This window comes from Camelus ferus, chromosome 14 (assembly GCF_009834535.1).
Source record: "Camelus ferus isolate YT-003-E chromosome 14, BCGSAC_Cfer_1.0, whole genome shotgun sequence".
Lineage (NCBI taxonomy): Eukaryota > Metazoa > Chordata > Mammalia > Artiodactyla > Camelidae > Camelus > Camelus ferus.
Genome location: NC_045709.1, coordinates 15759135 through 15779712, shown reverse-complemented (window position 1 = coordinate 15779712; position 20578 = coordinate 15759135). Strand labels below are relative to the sequence as shown.

The 20578-nt window shown below is 39.9% G+C and overlaps 2 long non-coding RNA genes across 3 annotated transcripts in view; both read right to left on the bottom strand.

The window, feature by feature from the left end:
- The window catches only part of LOC106729344, a 368780-nt gene that overhangs the window by 58598 nt on the left and 289604 nt on the right, over positions 1 to 20578 (bottom strand). The gene's annotated exons all lie outside the window — the stretch shown is intronic.
- Positions 13665 to 17659, bottom strand: LOC116668567. Its single transcript, XR_004325717.1, has 3 exons — positions 17648 to 17659; positions 16489 to 16494; positions 13665 to 13734 (listed from the first exon to the last, which is right to left on the bottom strand). It is a non-coding gene; the product is annotated as an uncharacterized LOC116668567 (long non-coding RNA).

The window sequence follows — 20578 nt, the reverse complement described above, 5'->3', positions numbered from 1 at the left end:
CTGGAGGCAGGGGATGGGGGTTTTCAGCTCATAATGTTCCCTTCAGGTCTTTAGTTTTATGAATTAATATGCATGAAGGCAAACAACCAAGTGAGTCCATTCTCCCCTGACTTAGTTATTCATTCAAACAATGAAGCCAGTGAAAGGCTTCTATAAAAGAATCATTAGTTGTGGGAATTGTAGTAGGTTTAAGACTTTCATCAGCCCTTCAGACCTCATCTAAAGTAATCTATTTTTCCAGGAGCTGAAATTTAACAGCCTAGAAAGGTCAGTTCTCTAAAAAGGATCTCGACAATATCTGGATTGCTCACATTCTGTGAGAAGGGGAGATACAAGGAAATTTCGTAAGGAAAAAAAAAATTCCTTGACTAGCCGGAAAAAACTCAGATTAGCCTTTTATCCCCCACAGAACAGTACCGTGAGAACGTCAGAAGGTTGACCAAAATATAAATGTATGAAACAGACCATCGGAAAACCTGGAAGCATAAAGTGGCCACTCCTGGAGAAGATAGGAAGACATGAAGATACTCTCCATCCATCAGCAACTAAGCGCAGACGCCCTCTGGGGTCTCCCTCCTCTCCTCCCACCTCCTGCCCTCGGAAGCCCCCTCCCACCCCACGCAGCACCTCGGACTAGCGCCCCGAGGGCTCCTTGCTGAAACGGACCTGCCTGCTTGCAGAAACCGCACCGTTCACGCCGCTTTTGTACTCTCTGGAGAGCCCTAATGTTATTTTTCCAACTGGATGACTTCACGATGGCCTTTTTTTCAGCCGTGCTGAAGTCAGAGGAATTAGCTGCTTCTAACCACTGCCTTACGCCAGCGAGAGGTCTACGTGAAAGGCTGAAGAAAATAATCTTTCTGTCATTATTACTCAGAGACTCCTGGAAGTCAGTCCTGACTGGGAAGGGAAATTTGAGCGTGAATAATGAAAGCGTGTTTCTCACGAGGCAGCTTAAGTGTGAATGGCACAACCGGGGACGCTCTGGCCTTCCCAGGCTTTTGGGAAGACTGGCTCACCCCCGGGTGCCTAAGGATCTGCCCGGGCCCATCGCAGACAGGCTGTGAGGACGTGGAAACACCTCTCCACCTCCACGTCAAGCACAGGCCGGCAGACGCAGCAGCTGGAAGGTGAAAACTACCCCAGAACGAAATATTCCACTCGAATTTCTGCCTTTATCTGGGCCACTGGCACTCAGCCCAGCCATGAAATAAATGTCGCTGGACGGGGCTGAGACAAGGAATTCCGTCAAAAAGGATTATAGGAGGATGGAGCTGTGAGGGAGAGACGGCGTTGAGGGCTTTCGGTTGAAGGAGGAACCAGGCCTGTTCTGCAATGAGAGCAGCTGCCACCCACACAAGCCCTCGGGCCTTCATCTATTTTAATAGGATTTCAGTGGAGGCTTGGGGTTGGTTTATCATTTATGATAACCCATTCTTCACCGTAAATTTAAACATTTCCTTTCAGAGTCATTGACCTTTGGGGAGCCTGATTTTATACTCCCTTCACTGAACAAACACATGCTGAAGGCTTACAGTGGAACGGGCACTCACTGCTCCAGGCTCGGAGCTGCAGCCTGAAAACAGAAACACAGGGCCTGACTACCTGGGCCTTGCATTCTGGTGTGTGAGCTTCTGGGGAGCGGGATGTACAGGATAAACAAAGAAACAAAGATATTAATAAGTTCATTTCTTATACCTTTTAGGATAAAGAAACTAACACAGGGCTATGTGATAGGATGACAAGAATAGGGGTAGATTTTGTTTTTAGGATGAGGGGTCAGGAATGGTCCTGCTTAGGCAATGACTTGTGAACTTGGATGCCAGCAAGAAGAGCAGCCAGCAAAGACATGTGGGCAGGAGACTGTAACAGAGAGCACAAGATGAAAAATATTTAAAAAAGAGCTAAAACTTGGAATTTAAATTTGATAACAAAATATAGACTCATAAAAATGGATAGAAAAGACTGACATTTCATAAAAATAGCCAATCAAAGAAGGTAAGGTATATGAGAAATAGGAAATTACAAATCTAAAATTTTATAGATATGTTCTACATCCTATGTATGTCACATATATAGTTCATACCATATATATCTCAAAGTAAAATACATTTTACCAAAAGTTATTTGTATAATTTTTAAAAATAAAATAGAGTTTGTTTCATACTTCACTTCCCTTAACTTTTCCAGATTAAAGATGTCATAAAAAGGAAGAGAGACTAGTCACCAAATTAAAGGACCTGAGATGGTCTTGCTTCTGCCAAGATATTGCCTACCAGAGCAAACTCCCAGAAGTCAGCAGATATTTACCAAGTCACAAGAAAAATACAACCTGTGTCCTTAAGGGGTTCAAATTTTGTTGAAATGTTTTGCTACATCATAAAAGATATCATTAAAGGCAAGACATGTGGCTACAAGTGAGATAGAAAGGAAGTTTCCTGGAAGTATCAGGATACAGTGATTTAGTCCAAAAGAACTGACAAAGGCATAAAGAAAAATATTTAATTTTTAATTCAAAGCCCATGACAAATGATCTCTTTGAGAACTGCAAACCTGTTGTTCTGGTCAGATATTGGGAGAGCTGAAAATAATATTTCTGAGTGATTTTCCATCCCTGGAACTTCTCCTCTTCTACCTAAATGTTCCCCTCTGCTTTGTGATAGGATGTCTGGCCTCAGTTTTGTAATTATGTCATTGTGCATCACTATTTCTCGTTATATTACATCCTCCTGTCATTATAATTCATAGAATCATCCAGAAGACTTATCTCCTAGGAGCTATGGTGGGCGCTCAGCTTTCTTCTTGGGACACTTGGCTCTTCTCTCATCGTACAACGTAACAGTGGGCCTCCTTGCACCTGGTTGTTACGTGTGACCCTCAGTCTCCATCAGTCCTTTTCATAGTATAAGTTTCTATACTTTTCTGGAACTCTGGTTTATTCCCAGTGCCTTCTATCCATCCTCCCTTACTTGTACTAGAAGAGAAAGTATTTATCTATACTGGATAGTTAAGTTTATACTTAAGAGATAAAACAGAACCACCATACATGTTGACAGAAGTACACAAACAATAAACAGTTAGGTGTGGGGCCCAGAGCTCTCATTTTCCATATGAAATGCTAGACGACGACAGAGCAAATACATATGAAACCACTGACAGAACATCAGAAGCCAAGAATCTCAAGCTCAGCCAAATTGTTGTTTATGTATAAAAACAAATAGTCTCTGTCACATAATTTCCTAAGAAAGACTTAACGTAATTCATTTGACCAAAAAAAAAAAAAAAAAACAGACAAAAAAATTAAGAATCTCCAAATGGGGAATGCCACGTAAGTTATAAACTAAACAGAGTTAAAATCTCAGTAACTTTGGAAATGTGGTTACAAGTTCTAAACAAAATGTCAACACAAAAAAATTCTTCTTGAAGAAACATGGTGCAAAACGTAATCTTGTTTCCACACCCAGATGAAGTTAGCAAGGACTAGGGGTTGCTGGGGTGGAGACAGAGTAACAGACCATGAAGTCCTCATTTTACCCAGGGGGACCCAGGAGATACTGTTTCATTCCTGAACTTTCATAATCAGAAAAATGGAGGGATGCATTCTTGGATTCTGTCTTTTTCTTTTGCTCATTAGGAATAAGATCTGACACACTGAGTCGTGTATCTGAAGTTACAAAGAATAAAAATGGTATGTAAAGGAATTATGATTTAAAGCCAATTTCTCTGACCTCTGGGTAGTTCCCACCTCGTCCAAATCTTCTCAATGACCCCATCCCTGTCAGAACTAACTCTCCATCCAGAATCTTCTAGCTTCAAGTGGGTACCCACACAGTCAGGCGCCCTCTGCACATTTTTTCTTCACTCACCTGAGAAAATAACTTTCCTGCCTACACAGCCCTACCTCTGCCCTGAGCTTCTCAGTTGACAATCTTCCCCATATAGTTTGCACTAACAGGTTGTCTATCCGTCCTTCTAGAATACAAGGCACACAGCACCCAGCAAAATTGCCCATTTCTCCCAGGCACTTAATCCAGAGCAGTTATAAGCAATACTCCACTCACCTGTGTCTGCACCTGTTTTCTATTTCTCCCCAGTTGCTCTGATAGCTAGTTCCTGATGTCATGCATCCTTAAAAGGGATCTTTCCAACAGTTAATGCCTCCCACCCTGTCTCCTCACACTAATAAAAGCAAAAAACAGAATGATGTTAACAGTGAACAACAGCAGCCAAAAGAAACCCAAAGCAGCACACTGGCCGTATTTTCTATTTGGATTATAGTGTCTATTTGCCTAGACCATTATTTCTCTCAGGCCTAATGCCTTAGAGGTATGCGCTTTAATATTTAGTGAGGAGCCACAGCCGACCAATAATTTTTAATAGCTTGTCCTCTATTGATTTCAACCCACACATTAAAGCGCCTAATAAAAATTTTAAAAGAATAGGTGAAGGGACACAAGGACAACAGAAAATTAATAGCTTTGTCCACCTCCATTTGAAGAGACAAAGGGGGTTATTTCAACTTATTAGGCAGAGTTTGCATAATAAGACAATTGCTGACAGCCCCATCTTTCAGCAATGGGTTTTTATTTTTGAGGAGCTTAAATATACAAACACTCTTCAACTGATAGGGCTGTATTCCTCAGCAAGCTCTGAAATCAGTAAATTTCTGACGAGGTGTAGACGGGTGGGTTAATTGTATAAATCTGAAACCCCAGTGGGCACAGCAATGGAATGAAAAAAGAAAAAAGAAATTCCCAACAGGTTAATGGCACTTCTAACGTGTACACACACACACACACACACACACACACTCACTCACTCACTCACTCACTCAGACTATCTGATTCCCTATGCGGCCTCAAGAGGTAGAGCAAAGATGGGGCTTAAAAAAGAGCCATGAATTGCAGCTCCAGAATCAGATCGGAGAAGCTCCTGCAGCCCGGGCCTGAGGCTTTATGAAGGACAGCAACTGTGCTTGTCCCTGGATTTGACTTGGGGGAGAAAGGAGGTAACTGAGCTAGTTGAGCTGTATCATTCAAGAAGGAAAGGATTCATTCGAACGCAGCCCTCAAACTTAGCACAGGACACAAACACCATCAAAGGAGGTTTGCCAACAAATGGGCATAAATGAAGTCCTCCTTTGGGGCAGACACGCTCCATAAATCCTCCAGCTTAAGCCTGCGCAGTAATTCACTCTCTTTCTGTTCTCACCTGTGTTGGGGTAAGGAGGAAACCTACAAGGCGGTTTCTCTTGGTTTGACTATCAGGAGGCTGAGAGGAACAGAACTGTTATTGGCGTTTAAACCAGGAGAATATAGTGAAGGGCTGACTCTCAAAGGTACTTCTGCGTCCTTGGTTGCGATGCCAAGGGGCCATACCCCATTTGTGCTGAAATATGTTTTTGGAGAGATCAGAAGTGGTGCAGGGAACGGATGGTTTACAATGCTGAAGCAGGGTTTAACAGGCTGGCATTTACACCTGGATGTTCAGAAAAAGAGGCCCTTAAGCTCTCCTATTCAGCAAGCGAGCATGTGTTGATTACCTGCAGGTCAAGCACAGAGCTGATAGCACAGGGGACACTAAGGGAAAATGACACAATTTTTTTCTCAAAGATAATTACAGTGTCACTGTAAAAGCCAAAGATGTAGTGGTAGGAAGAACAGCCACCCTCAACTTGCCAGGGATGAAGGAGTTTCCGGGAATGTGGGATTTTCAGTTCAGGGAAAGCCAGGAGGGGCTGGTAACTCTGTGTCGTGGACCAAGCACAAGTGTAAACCAAAATTCTATGACAGTCTCTGAGACCGTGGGTGAGTTATTTAAAACCGCTCTTTGTATTTTTCTGCTTATCTGAAAAAAAGTAGATTTAATCAATTATAGATTGAAGATAGCGTGTTAAAGCCTCTAGCAGAGAGTGGGCACATTATTATGATATATTCTGTGGGCTTTAGACAGAAAGGAATCAATGGATTTCAGAGGAGGAAGATAATCACTGTGGTTTAGGATAGAAAAGGCAAGATCCCTAAGTAGTGTGATCATCTCATTTCTCTTCCAAGCTGGGGCACTCCTGAATGACAAAGAGGGTACTCTTACTAAATATGCTGAGCATAAATGGGTATAAACTGTGTACCTTCCAGACCAATGTGGTCAGAAAGGGCTGTCAGCAAACCCTTAAGTTAAGGTTAGAAGGACAAATGGGAAATAAATGGCAGAAATGTCATGAAAGGTGAAGGCCAAGGGCCATGCAGTGGTTTTAGGAACTGTGGTGAGAGAAGCCTGAACAGTCCTTGTGCAAAGGTTCTCCCAAAAGCATAGTGTGTCATAAGAATGTAGAAGGAGAAAGGGTTCAGGCTGTAGAATATTTTAAACACAAAATTAGCAAGTTTGGTTTTATCTCTTGGACCATGAGGAACCATTGAAAGAATTTGAGTAGAATAGCAAAATGCCAAAGTAGTGTATTAAGATCAATTTGGAAAACTGGGATGGAAAGAGAGGCAAAAAATCAAATGTATAAACACTGAAGGCAATATTCAGAGAGGAGGTGAGGTGGGGATGGTCTGGGGCAGGAGAGAAATGTCTAAAGTAGAAATATCTGGAAGAAACCTTAAGAGGGGCTGCTTATAACTAATTATGGAGAAATAAGAGAACTGAACATGAGTTAATGGGTTGATAGCTATTTGATTAGAAAGAAAAAACTGATACTGCTGATGAAAACTCATAATACATTACACGTCACATAATTTTCAAAAGTATCTCAACGTAAAGAATAAAATACTGGAGAGATTTCTGTTTTGTTAATTTGCTTTCACTGAGAAGTTCTCAGAGGGTGGTAATGTCATCACAGATGAAGATGCTTTGACAAGAGGCATCCCGGGACCTTGACTTTGTAATCTACACTGAACGACAGCTGGGGAAGTGGGCAGGTGCCAATATCAGGCCTAAGGGTGCACTCAGTCAGGTGTGGTCTGAGATCACACATCAAACCCAGCAAAGCCAGATAAGGAAGAGAAAGTCAGGTTTATTTGTGGATACAAGGAGGGTAAGAAGGGTAGGATTCAGTACCAGGAAAATCAGATCACAGAAAGGAGGAAACCAGACCAGGACACTGGGAAAGTGTTATCTGAGCCAAGAGTGAAAAGATGAGGGGAAGAGACATGGTTGGGACAGTGAAGATGGAGGCTAAATGGGAAAGAATTTGACAATTACCCTCATGAAAGGCATCAAATATGCCATCCCAAAATATGCCACTTTGGCATAAGGATTATTTTGGGCTGAAGGCAGTTGAGAATCAACAGGTGCAGGAACAGTTCTTCACCGCCCCCCCGCCCCCCCCCGGCCCCCCCCGCCTAACAGCAAGGCATTAAATTTCCCTTTGAGGAAGATACCTCCCTTGTCAGCCCCCTCACCTCACCCACCCCCACCCCCAAATTCCAGGGCAAGAAGAGCAACTCTTATCATTGAAGACGGGGGGGGGGGGGGGGGGCAGTTGACACCAAAATGAGTTTGCATAAACAGACCTCACCTATTTTCCATTAATTCTCCCATGTATTTCCTAGTTACTTCCCCACAGTTTATTGACCCTTTAAGCTCAAATCCCCTTTGTTTTGTTAAAAAGTATATAAGCCCAAGTCTAATAATTTCTGAGTTTCACTTTTTTTCTGTGACCTCCCGTGCATGTAAAAGTTAATAAAAGTTGTGTGCTTTTTCTCCTGTTAATCTTTTGTTAGTTTGCAGTCCCCAAGCACCAAACTAAGAGGGTAGAGGAAACGTTTTTCCTCCAGGACACTCATTTTAACCATAAGAAAATCAAGGAAATTCCAACTTAATCTAACTGCAAATCTCTTGCATTTCCCAGTCTAATATACTGGGACTCCTTCCATGCCATACTTCCCTGCAGAGGCAGTAATGGTTTCAGAGGGTGGTTGCCCTTGAGGTCCCAGGAGACAAGGTCTCATGACGTTGGGTGAGAGGGAAGGGGCTGGAGAACAAGGCAGTTTCTGGCGCGATTATTCTAAAGCAATTTGCCACATAATTTTCTACAAGTAAAATTCCTGAGAGCCAATGAACTGGCTGAGAAACAACTAAATGATTCTGCTAATTTTTTTTTTTATCTTAATGTGCCCTTTCCCTGAGCTGATACGTTGGAGTGATGTACACAAAAAAAGAGAAATGTCACATCTTCAACTCTTGGATCAGCTGGATGTAAAGTAATATTGAAGCAAAGATTCATAATAAAATATTTTAAAATGTTATCCTGCCCTACTCATCTCCCCTTGGAAATTGAAAAAAAAAACTTTTTTAAATTAAACCCTGAAGGAATTGATAACCAGTGACAGTCTCTACAGAACAGTATGGGAATCAATTAAACAGAAGCTAAAAAATGCCTCAGAGTATAATTGATAACATGATGAAACAGGAAAAAAAATTACAAGTATGAAGTTAAATCCAAAACTTCTTACTTAGAGAAAATGCAGAGGGTTCTCATAACCCACAGGACCAATCTGCAGAACTATTAGTGTTTGAAGAAGCGAGAACCAGAGAATAATTGTTGTTGTTTGTTTATTCTTGACAGTTTTAAAGGACAATTTCTCTTGGAGGGAAATTTCTGTTTTCCTCCTTCAAAGTTCCTTCTAAACCCAAGACCATTCCAGGAAAGTTTTTTGTCTCTTACTTAAACTTTGGAAATGGATTTTCCATAAACTTGCATAATCTGTTTACTTAATTGCTTCAGTAGATTATCATTCTTCAAATTCAGAGGTTTAAAAACATCACTGAATATGAAACATGTTCAGGAGAAAAAAAAATCAATGTTACAAATACTAGATGCCAGACTAATGAATGAAAGGCCAGAATATGTCTATGGTGGTCTCTGAATTGGACAACTGCCATTTTCAGCATTAAAACCTATTCACTATTGATGTGATTTTTCATAAAATGTTAAAATGGTCCAAATGTTTTCTTGAATTATAGCCCAAGGCAATTTAGGCACTTAGAGCTGGTTAAGCACTGGTTGCCAGATTTTCTAAGTCCATTCTCTATTAAGACACACACACTGCAAAGAAAACCTTCATTCCTATTAAAATTTTAAAAGTTGATAGAACAAAATTATCTATTGTGCATAAGAACAAAATTATCTGTTGTTTCACTTGCAATATTAAAAGTTTCATAATCTCTAACATGAGAATTAAAATATAAATCCATTTGGTAACCAACACTATATAATATTACAATTCTTAAAGGATTTTTCTGAATCATGAAGATATTTCAGGGAAAATAACTCATGAAGAAAATATACCTAAAATACACTGCTCTAAAATTAAGGTAAAATTATTGTACCCCATTAAAATTTGTAACCTCCTGTTAATGAAGTTTAAGAAGACAGCACATTTATCACAGGGGCGCTTAGGGAAAGGAAATAGTAATTATCAGAATATATGCCCCAAGTCATTCTACCTCATTCCTTGTGCATTTAAACTGTCTCTCTCTGCTACACAAGTCTTTTGTAATAAAAGTGGAAGATTTTGATAGCCTACTTATTGTAAATTTAGATGCAATCCACAGCAAGTTTTAAAAGAAGAAAAAAACCCTTAAATTTTATTAGCATAGCTTCCAGATTAATTCATGGCAGAAGGGTTAAAACTCCAAGTACACACTGGTCTTGTTAACACCTAATTGATTCCAATTCCTCAAAGACAGTTTCTCCTTTTTATGCCAGCCATCTAGGTTGTAAAATAAGGTAACGTTCTTGAGGAATACAGCGTAGCAAGAAGGTCTGTGCAGGCTTCATTCATTTATCTCTTTCTAAACTTATTTTTAATACAGCACAGCAAGAAGGTCTAAGCAAGTTTCATTCATTTACCAATTTCTAAAGTTATTTTTAATCATAACAACAAACTTTTCTGTGCCTACTATGAACCAAGCACTTTATAAGCACTATCTTGTTTAAACCTGACAGCAATCCTATGTGGTGTGGATCCTTATTATCACACAGATGAAAATTTCAGGACCCAAAGAAGTTAAGCAACTTGTTCAAGGAAGTTCAGCTGGTAAATGATATACCTTGGATTTGAACCCAGGTTCAGTTGACACTTGAGTCTGTGGTTTATTACCGAGCAAAACTACAGTCATCAAATCATCTGATAAATTTCTTCTGCAATGTCAGAAAACTATTCAAATTGGACAGGCTACTTCACTAACATTTTTCTTTCTTTACTGCCTATGAATGATGAACCTGCCAGCAAAAACAGGCATAAGCTTATCAGCTGCTCCTCTTTTAGCAGAATGAGACTCTCAGAACATGTCTATATATTTGAAGTCCTGTATCACTTCTTCATCATGCCTGCAGCAGTTTTATGATCTTTATGAGAAAAAACGTCCCATCTTGCCTCTCTGGCTGACTTGTCAATCCACAGCACCCTCCCCCAGTAACATCCCTATCTGAAAAAGCAAAAAAATCCGAAGACATTTCAAATACCACTTCTATGAAAACTTCCTTAGTTTTCCCAAACAAAATGAGGCATTTTGGCCTGTACGCTATGTTAGCACTTAATCCTTACTGCCATCAGTGCACAACCACAGAGCACTCTGAATTATTTACTGATGAATCATCTTCTATACTAGACCATTCTCCAGAACTGTCTCTTAGTGTTCAATGAATCTGCTGGTGAACACAGTAAATCTTTCATTCTCCTAAAGCATATGGAAACAGCAGATTATTACTGCAATTTTCTCCTCATGAACTCGCCCAAATTATTATTCTAAAAAACAAACAAAACCAGTGCTCTTAGCTTTATAAATAGGAAAAGCAAAGAATAGCTTCAAGTTCTTTTTCACAAAGCCACAGAGTATCTGAAGCCATTACTTGAGGAAAGATCCTTGAATGATAGAGAACACATCATACTGCACTGTGTTCCATTTCTTGCTACTCTATATCATAAACATTCCAGAAAACTCTGATTGAGAATGGGAAAAATTAATATTTAGTTTTTTGGAAACTAGTTTAATGAATAATTCTATTCTAATACCCTAAAACTATAGTTTTAAATGAGGAACCCCTTTAGAAATTAATAGTTCGGTTGCTGAAATAAAAATGTGATTAATTCTAAGTCATTAATTAAAATATACAGGAACACTATATCACTTCCATACAGAAAAAAATAGTAAATATCTTGAACACTGGAAATCATATAAATCTGGTAGAACCTAAATTAAAAAGAAAATTAAAGACTACTTAGAAAAAGTAAACTCGTTTTTCCTTAAGGGAAAACATAAAGATCTTTTAGAAGATTGAAGAGTTAAATTTTTGCTTCTTTCTGATAATTCCTATGAATCATTCAATCTTACTGAAATGTACAATTACTACTTAACATATATAGAACATTTGTATATATAAATGTATGTGCATATTTTGATTTTTATATTTTTGTGGCACCAATATAACTAGAACTTTAAAGTTTGCTTCCATTAAAAATAAATTGAGATTTTACCCAGCTTCTATTCTGCCTAGAGCTGTGAAATAAAGGAGTGGAGATGGACAAAATTTAGATATTCCACGAATGGAAGAGTCACTCTAGTACAATATAGTCAGAAAATTCCCCAAACTCTAACCTGATCTGGCAGTGTTCTCAGGGTGATCCTGACCATGATCTCCTACCTAAACAATTTCCAAGACTGGAAAATGAGCACTCAGCTACCACAGATGCTACCAGGAAAGTGCTTCAGAAGGGAGTTCACTTTTCTTTTTCCCCCAAATGGTGAAGAAGGTACAGTATTTATTGCAGGGCACCAAGCAAGGAGAATGGGCAGCTAATGCTCAAAAAAATCCAAACTACTCAATGGCTTTCAGGGAAGGGTTTTGAAAAGCAGCACTTGAGGTGAGGGTTGCGGTTCATGGGCTTTCTTTTGATTTGCTAGTGGTGAGGTAACAGGATGGTGGTGATGTTTCAGGACACCTATTCATCAACCTTTTGGTTCCAATCAGTCTGAGGTCTACATGTTTGTAGTCTGTACGTAGTCACTATTCTCCACCTGGGTGGGGTCTTAATTTCTGCAGAACAGCTCAAAGACATGTGCCAAATTATTACGTATGTAGGAGGGAGTTCACTTTTGCCCCTGTAATGATGTCTTTGTAGGGCTTGTGTGTTCATGTGTGGACATACGCATAGTGCAGTGCCTAATTATTGTTTCTAGCTAAGGAAAGATAGAAAGATACGCAAGCACATGTACAAATAAAATGTCAATATATCATTAGTAGCTGAAGCAGTTGGACAACAGCTGACAAGCAGCAGAGAGGGAAGCAGGGTGAAATGACTGAGTGATTTACTAATTATCTTCATTCTGTCTTTTGGAAATGTACAAGGTCATATTTCTTATCTACCCAAATAAAATTTCTATCCAACACCAAAAGCAATAGTATTTATGGTAGGCAGAAAAAAATGACCCCCTAAAGACATCCATGTCCTAATCCCCAGATGCTGTATAAATATGTCACCTTATGTGGCAAAAGAGACTTTGTAGATGTAGTTAAATTAAAGATCTTCTGATAGAAAGATTATTTTGAATTATTTGGATGAGCCAAATGCAATCACAAGGGAAGCAGGAGGGGCAGAGATAGAGAAGGAGATGAGATGATGGAAGTCCAGGTCAAAGAGATGTAGCCATGAGCCAAGGAATGTGGTCTGCCTCCTGAAGCTAGGAAAGGCAAGGAATGGATTCTCTCATAGAGCCTTCAGAAGGAACAGAGCTCTACCAATACCTTGATGTTAGCCCCATAAGTACTATTTCAGAATTCTGGCCTCTAAAACTGTAAGATAATAAATTTCTGTTGTTTTAGGTCGCTAAATTTGTGATAGTTTGTTACAGCAACCATTGGAAATGTCTCTGTTGATTTTTTTGTTTCCATTGCTGTCATCAATCTGAATATGCATTTTCTTTTTCCAGGGAGTGATTTTTGCTAGCACTCTATTTTTAACTTAATTTGCAAAATATTTATAAGTTAATGTCAGAATAGGCTTTTATACACCAGAGAGCTACCTTCAACTTAAAAGTCCTGGAAATTGTTATTCAGGAAGTGCTATATGCTAACTCCTGTGTTTTTGTAATACATCCTTCATCTCAGTTCAGTCCTCATTCTTCTCCAGGCACAAAGAGATTAAGCAAAGAATTTAGACATTGTGACAGACACAATGTGGGACAGTGCAAACAGGGTGGCTTAATACTTCTGGAGAGGATCAGGGTTGTGCAAGGTTATGTGGCATCCTGTGCCAGAGAAACCAATGGATAACCAAAGATTTCAATCAGCCTTACCCAGACAATCAGGAAGCTGTCATGAAGTTCTGCTGCCTCAGCAGCACAAAATGCAGTGATAACGAAATAGAAAACTAAATTAAGAAGTTCAGTATGCCCTTTAGGAGACTGGCAGAAAAACCATTGCACCAATGTGATCTGCCACCCAGTGGACCTAGTTCCAATGGAAAGTCAGTTGGCTGCTCTCTCTTTATCTTGGAACACTGCTACAACATGGTAGACCAGTTGACTACTCTATCCAGGTGGGTCCACTCAAGACTTGAAGGATTCTATCCAAGTGTTCTTAGTAACCCTGATAAGAGCAGGTAGATGTGGGAGTCTTGGAGGGTACCAATAGTTTAGATCACAACTTGTTCCTCAGGATTCTTGTGCTCTTCTTCATCTCGGACTCAGCCCCAGCAGCCTCTGCCACTCATTATCAGATCAGGAGATCTGACGGCAAAATCTCTATCAGAGAACAAATGTTGATATTCCCTATTCATGTGCTCTCTCAGGAGTGTGACAGAGATTATCCTTAGCATGGTAGTCATTAGTGATAGTCCTAATGCAGAAAGGGGATAAAAGAAAAGGTAAATGAATGATTTGAAAAGCTAAGTGGAATTCAGGTGCCAAAAAATAGCTGCCTTTTCCCCGCCCCCTCCTCCTGAAGGCAGTCTCTCCACTGAAATTTCCAACTCTAGGGAAAAAAGAAGGGAGGGATCCTGCTACGGGTTGGAAGGGTACTTCCTAACAGTCGTTAATAGTCCCTATATCTCACAAGTTAAAATAAGGGACAGAGAATACTACTGGATTGTCTGTGTGGGATACAGTTTCAGTTAGACAAGAAATCCTGTTTAGGTTACAGTCACCTGTATTCCTTGATGTGGCTGAGTATATTACAGAGGCCTCTCAATTACTTGGACAGCCGGAAGCTACCTGTTGTAGGTCCATTATATGCCAGGTGCTTTCTCATCACTGGGGAGGCAGATGTGGTCAGAGCCCTTCATAAACAGGAATGAGGAGAGAGTTCCACTGACCTGAGTTTGAATCCTGGCTCCATCTCTGAGTAGCTATGAGACTTTGAGAACATTCTAGCTGTTTCCTTCTCATCTATAAAGTGATGGTCTTAAAATCTCTACTATCTAATTAGGGTAGTTGGATGCTGCTTCCACTGAGTAGCTTAGAATCCAGTGGGGAGATAAACAGGCACACCGAGGCCTAAATGTTGTGAGAGAGGTATGTGCAGGTATATGGGAACACAGGAGACCTAGCTAGAAGGGAGCCTGATAAAGCATTTGTGGACATGGTGGACATCCAGACAGCACCCTGATTTATCAGATTTAGGGACTAAGGCTCCTCTATGCTCCTTTAGCCAGACAGGTTCTAACAGGGCATCCTACCTATACAGCCTAAAGGTGCGAGCTAAACTTCCATGGTGCTCCTTCTTGTTTGAGAGTAAACTGGAACCAGTAAAATAATGTACATTCATTCATTTATTCATTCAGCTACTCTGAAGTTGCAAGCATCAGTCAAGGCTAAGGATTCTACTGAAATGCCAACTGCGAGGCAGGAGTTCAGCTGCCCCTTACCCTTCAGGCAGTGACTGAGTCTGGCTGAACTGATTAGCATGTATGTCTTTCTCCTTTCTCCAGGTAAACCTGCTAGTGTAGACTGTACGTTAATCAAAATATACTTCAAGTAATGAAGTTGGACCAATTCAAATTAAGTAGAGAAATTAAGAAATAATTCCTACAATTATAATATAATTACTGTCTATTTAAGAAATGTAAATTACACTGGGATTCCCTAACTGGATGCCCTCTGTTGGCCACTTTATTGGACGGCATGATTCATTCTGTGGGAGTAGGCCTCCGTATAGCAAATGTGAAGCTTCCTGGCAGATTATCAGTTTATTGTATTCAGGGAACAGCATTCCTTACTAAGTTGTCTCTATCTTTTGTACAATTAGAGTGATATTCAGGGTATATGACTTATTGGAAGAAAGTAATTTTTATGGTTCTCAGAATCCTAAATTCTTTTTTCCGTGTAACAATTGCACTGAGGGTCAGCTTCTCCCCTTTCCCCAGTCCTACTTTTCTCAATTCCTAAGAGTGTATTTCCCAAGAGTATTCCCCAGAAACTTTACCTCTCAAAGTTTCTCTCTGTTTCCAGGTAACCCAACCTAACGTGTGCTTGTCAGTCAAACTGGTCCCTTTGGGAAGCTTTACACAAATTTTAGTGATTCTGCTCTTGCTCAGAATCTACTGAGAATTCCATTTGAGAGCCTGTTTTTAGAACCAGAAGCACATTTTGGGGGAGATCTAGCCTAAACTGCCAAATTTTTACCATCTGGGAGGTATATCTATATGTGTTTTGGAAACAGCCAAAAGTTATTCTAAGCTGAGTCTGAAAAATAAGGTTTATGATTAGAGTCTACAGTTTAGAATATAAAATTAGGTGCAGCTAAAATGCATTGGGCATAATTGGCCTCAACAGTGATCAGACTGGTTTGGAAACAATATCTAAAAAGACGCTAAATGTGTTTTTAGCAATGGCAACATCAGTGAAATAATGTGTCGCCTCCCAAGGGAGTTACTTAGAATGATAAATCTCATGTCCATGTATAGCTTCCACCATTTTTATTAAAATACCAAACTCATCATGTTACAGTTACACTGAAGTTGCAACTATAGGATGCTAGTTAGAGCCTATTACTCCACCTCTAATTATACTTTCAGGACGAAAGAGCTTTATAGGAAAAAATGACTTTAAAACGTAGGTTAGAAGTTCTAAGAAATGAGGGCGTTTAAGAAGCATTTTGTATTTTTCCAGTATAAGGATTTGAGCATATTTATAGGTTAATGGCAGGGACTGTCTCTTACTAATCTTGTTTACTTATTCACCCCCAGCTCCTAGTCCAGTGCCTGATACACAGCCGACCATCGTGGAATTAACAAAATTATTCAATTATAAGAGAAACACTAGAGACAAGCAGGATTTCTGGGCCCCAGCTAGCAAAAAATACCAGAAATGATAAATAAGATATTGTGAGTATAATAATTATAGAATACCTCATATTTGGGTGGCTTGTTTCTCATATCCATGGAGCATCCCCTTGTATTTTCCTCCAGCTTCATTTTCCCTTTAGTTATTAATGAGCTCGACCCTAAAAGTCTAAAGGATCTATATGTTTGTTTTCAGCAATACCAGAGACTGACTCTTCAGCAAGTCTTAGTAGTAGAAGAACCCAAGAGATAAAGTGGGTGGACATCATTGCAAAGAGGAGAGGAAGGCTGAGGAATCCTGGGGCCTGGGAGTGGAAGGGGGTGGTGCAAGGAGCCACCCCAGCCTGAAATAGGACCCAGGATTCAAAGAAGGAAATGCTCACGGCTCACCAAACAGGAAGCACTGATGTAGCAACAACTGACAGCATATGGTTACGTCAAAAAAAGAGCTGACAATTTGTGCCATGCGGCATAAGGGCAGAGATGGTTATAGACTGGAAGAATAGTCACGAGAGATAAAGAGAAAGAGAGCTGTGGTTTGAAAGAAAGGTTATCAGACCAAGGATTGAATAGGAAATGCTAGAGGAAGAAAGCATTCTCAGCAGCAAGAGTGTAAGTGAAGGCTCAGAGGCAGAAAGGGCTTTGACTTCAGTGGCCACCCCAGAGCCATCACATCGTGCTCACAAGTGATTGATAAAAGGTACTGTGGGCCTGCTGGGCCAGATCTGGGCCAGGCACCGGGAACATTTTAGATGTGGATACATGAGTGTTCCCTCCAGAGTTTTCACAGCAGGGCTGCAGAGAGAAAACCAACACACACAATACTATTAACCCTAAACATTGTACCAATTATCTGGGAACAGAAACTCAGAGAATTAAGAGATAAATCTGAGACAGACTCATAGAGGAAAGACCTCAAGCTAAGCCTTGAAAGGTGATCAGGATTTTGATAGGTTGCTGGGAGCAGAAGAAAGAGCATCAGGCTGGTCAAAAACAAGCATGACTTGTGCTATGCTGGGCAGAAAGGGCGTGTTGGATAGTATGAGGAATTACGATTGAACATATGAGTATGGGGGTCAAATTACAGAGGGCTTTAAAAGAACAAGGGGACGTGGATTTGGTGTGGTAGATTCTGAAGAGTCACTTCACGGATGGGCTGCAGTTGGGAGAGACTAAAGCCAGAACTACCCACCAGTAGGCAGCTACATTTACCCGGATCAAAATCGACGTGCACCTAGAGTCGGGGGCAGAAATGGCAACGGAAAAGGGGAGATGCCAACAAACATTTCAAAAAGCCCAGCAGAGTGATAAATTAAATAGAGATGGATCCAAAGTGATGCTGCTCACAGACACTAGACCACTGGGAAGAGCACTCAGGCTAGAAAATATATGGTAAGCTTGGTTTAAAATTCCTGCAATGTGGCAAGGACAGAGCTCTGGAGTGGAAAGGTCTGCACTCTTACCTTAATCTCAGAGGCTCCTTGGACATCAGAGTCTTCAGCACTTTTCCTCTGTGACTCAACTAGCCCCTGGTGCCATTCAGTTGCTCTGCACAAAGCTTACACATCATTTTTTGGTCCAGATCATACATGGTAAACAATCAGGAAATAGTATCCATCACTAGGTTCATTACAGCACATCCACCACATTCGAAGTACTGAGCCAGACTCTTGCTCTAGTTTATCCCACTTCATTTAAACACTAACCCAATGTCAAAGATGTTGTTCACCCAATTTTACAGAAATCAAAACTAACAGGTTCAGGGATGCTGAATTCCAAATTCACAAAACTCACAAAAATGGAGCAAGAATTCTAACCTAGTTATTTTTTAATCCAAAGCCTATATGGTCTTTCATTAAGATGCACACACACACACAAAGCGCTGGTAAAAACACAATAAAGATAACTGCATATGATGTGATTTAAAATATATTCTGAGAACACAGATGAGGGGGAAGCAATTATTTGGTCAGAAGTTCTACAGTTTCATTCTTGAGAACTACAAAGACCTAAATGGCCACCATCTAGTCTTAAGAACTTTTTGACATCTAAGTCTTTAGATTCAGAAGATCTGTCAGATTTATCATTAACCATTTTAATAGCACTAATCTGTTTCAAAAGATAATTTAAAAGTTAAACCTCATTACTTCTTCATCAGTAAAATCAAAATAATATATATCTCAGTACAAAAGGGGAAAGGGCGATTTTTAAAGGAATAAATACAAATGGTCAAAAACTTAATGAGTAAATATACAACATCATTAATAATAAAAACCACTGAAATTATAGGAGATATCATTTTTCATCTTCCAAATAGCACAGAATTTTTTTAAGAATCCAATTGATGAAAATCATCATTCTCATCTGTATCTTGTTGATTAAAGTATAAACTGATATCATCTTTCTAGAGGACAAGTTGGAAGTACAAATTCAAAATAATCAGAATAAACAAACTTTTTGGCTCAGGAATTTCTCACATACAAGTATATTCCACAATGTTATTTAAAGTAGTGAAAAAATTTGGACAGCCTAGTGTCTGACAATAATTAATGATTAAACAAAGTTAAAGGTAGCATACACTAGAATACACACAGTCATTTAAAAAAATCAAATTGTGGGAGAACAGAAAATGACTTGGAGAAATTATTATAGAACATCATTAAATAAAGAAAAGCATAACTCAAAATAATTTCACACTACAATTTAATTTTGTTGAGTCTGACCTAAAGCTTCACATTAAATCTTAACAAAGATTCTTTTTGCGTAACGGGATTGTATTTCCTTCCCTGTGCTTTTTCATGACTCCTTAATTTCCTACAATGAACATCTATGGTTTTTATTATCACCAAAAAGTCATGTAAAAATCTAATTCTGTTAAATTATCTATTATGCATAGCAGGGAAGCCAGGAACCAATCTACTTCTACAGAAGGACAGCTTCTCCCTCTCTTCTTTCTCCAGAACATCCCAAGCCCTCTCTAATGCCTCTCCTTACCTTCCAGAAGAGCACAGCTTCCTGAGCCGTGCACAGCTGCTTACAGCCGTTGTCCTCATCACAGACCTTTCTATAAGAATGCAGTGTCTTGGCATTCTCCTCTTGGGTCAGATTTTCATCTTCTCCAGCTTGATTCATTAAGTCATTTTTGAATTAAGCAGTTATTGAACATCTGCTCTGTGCCAGGCCATGTACTAGATGCCCATGAAACAAAGTAAAGTAGGACACAGTTCTGTTACAGAGTCAGATGTGAAGAGGTCGTGTATGTACTGTGACTGAGTATAATGGACACACAGAGAAAGAAATTCAAAATCAGAGACAGAAGGGGAAGGAAAGCAAGGAAGAATGCTTGGAGGCAGTGACACTGATGCTGGAAAAAAAAAAAAAAGGTGCTATTTAGGTCAATAACTCAGGGAAAGATAATCCAGGCAAAGGGAAGGCCTGTGTAAGGCACAAGGTGAGGAAGAGCATCGTATATTCTGGGAACCTCAAGGATCTCCATTTGGCTAGAGTACAATGTACAAGGGCAAGTGTCAGAAAACTAGGCTGAAAGAGGATGTTCCAAAATGTGTCACATGGACTGTCACAACTCTGAAGTCATCCTTGGAAAAAAAGATTTCCTGACTAAACAATTTTGAGAAACACCGTATGGTTCACCCACCTGTGCCACATTAACAGTGAACAGAACCCTTCTCTCCGTTTCTCCCAGGATTCCTAGAAACGCATTTCAGGAAACACTAAACAGAGAAATGAGAAGAGTCCAGAACATAAAGGCTTTGGGTAGTAAACTAAGGAACTGGCCCTTTACCCTGACCGTCCTGAGGAACCGTGACAGCTTTCAAAGGAGCCACGTGAGCAGCTTTGTGATTCAGAAAGTTCCACCACGTCAGCCTTAACGAGCATTGTGGTAAAAGGAGAAAGAGAAGAGACAGAAATCAGTTCTCAGGAGGCTGTTAAGGTGATCAAGAATACATCCTGAAACTAAAGCTAAATGATAAAGAAGAAATTGTGGATAAGAGAGAATTTGACCTCAGGCAGAATATAAGACTTAATAACAGAAACACGGTGGAGTCAGAATAAAGTTTGTGACAGGAAAATGTCTAAGATGTTTTAAGCTGTCTCTCAGTTTCTTTCTAGAGTCACTGGGGGAGGCAAAAGTAGGTCTGGAGAAAAAAGCAATAAACTCTTGGACTTGTCTCACATATGACAGGGAATACGAGTCTGGAGGTCAGCAGAAAGATCTAAATAGACTGTGCATCTCAGGGGGTCACTAGAAAATCAGTAATACAGGAACCACG